This window comes from Nanorana parkeri, unplaced genomic scaffold (assembly GCF_000935625.1).
Source record: "Nanorana parkeri isolate BGI_ZX_2015 unplaced genomic scaffold, ASM93562v1 scaffold622, whole genome shotgun sequence".
Classification (NCBI taxonomy): Eukaryota; Metazoa; Chordata; class Amphibia; order Anura; family Dicroglossidae; genus Nanorana; species Nanorana parkeri.
Genome location: NW_017306890.1, coordinates 801,766 through 802,987, shown reverse-complemented (window position 1 = coordinate 802,987; position 1,222 = coordinate 801,766).

The following is a 1,222-nucleotide window of genomic DNA, read 5'->3' as shown; positions in this document are numbered from 1 at the left end:
CGCGTATACCTGGAAGTGTTTTAGAGGATTATGATAAAGTCAGCTTTGGATGGAGGGAGGAAACGCCCTTCCACTTCACTTCCATCTCCTGAACGTTGCTTTCCACCTTTCATCTAGTCTCTTCTTCTCCCTCCTCCTCCTCCACTTATTCCTTCCACTTTTTATTCTCTTTTCCTTCAGTTCCCTTCCTCTTCTATCTTATTTCCTGTTTTCCCTTCCATCCCTCTCTGCATGGTTTCTCCCCTCCCCACTCTCATCTCCTCTTACTTTTCCTTCCCTTCATCTAATCTTACCTTCCCTTCTTTCCCCCCTCCTCCACTCCTCCCCCTTTCCCTTCTTTCTTTTCTCCTCTCTTCTTCTCTTCCCTTCATCTCATCATTTCTTTCTCTTCTCCTTTTGCCTTCATCGCCTCTTCCCTTCTTTCTTCTCTGCTTTCCTCTTCTCTTCATCTCCTCTTCCTTTTCCTTTATTTCCTCTTCCGTCTTTCTCTGCTCTTCTACTCTTATCTGCACCTTCTCTTCCCTTCCCTTTATCTTATCTTTCATTCCCTTTATCTCGTCTTCCCTTCTCCTCTCATTTTCTCTCCCCCTAATCTCCTCCTCCCTTCTCTTCCTCTCATCTTCTCTTCCCTTCAGTCTCTGCTTCCTTCCCTTCTTTCTCCTCTCCAATTTCCTTCATCTCCTCTTCCCTTCTCTTCATCTCCTCTTTCCTTCTCTTCATCTCCTCTTCCCTTCTCTTCATCTCCTCTTCCCTTCTCTTCATCTCCTCTTCCCTTCTCTTCATCTCCTCTTGCCTCCTCCCTTCATCAAAAATGTACTTCTTTATTCCCTTTATCTCCTTTTCCCCTTTACTTCATTTTATCTTTCCTTTCCTTCTTTCTGTTCTCATCTTGCCTTCCTTTCATTTCCTCTTCCCTTCTTTCTCCTCTTCCCTTGATCTTCTTTTCCCTCCATTCATCTCCTGTTCCCTTAATTTCTTATGACTCTTTTCTTGTCGCTTCCCTTCTCCTCCCTCTCCTCTCCCCTTTCTGTCATCTCATCTTCCCTTCTCCTCCCTCTCCTCTTCCCGTCATCTCATCTTCCCTTCTTTATCCTTTCCTCTTCTCTTCATCTCCTCTTCCCTTCCCTTTATCTATGCCTACCTTCCATTCACCCCCCTTCTATTCACCTCTCTTCCCTTCATCTCTTTTCCCCTTCCTTTCATTTCCTCTTTGCTTTTACTC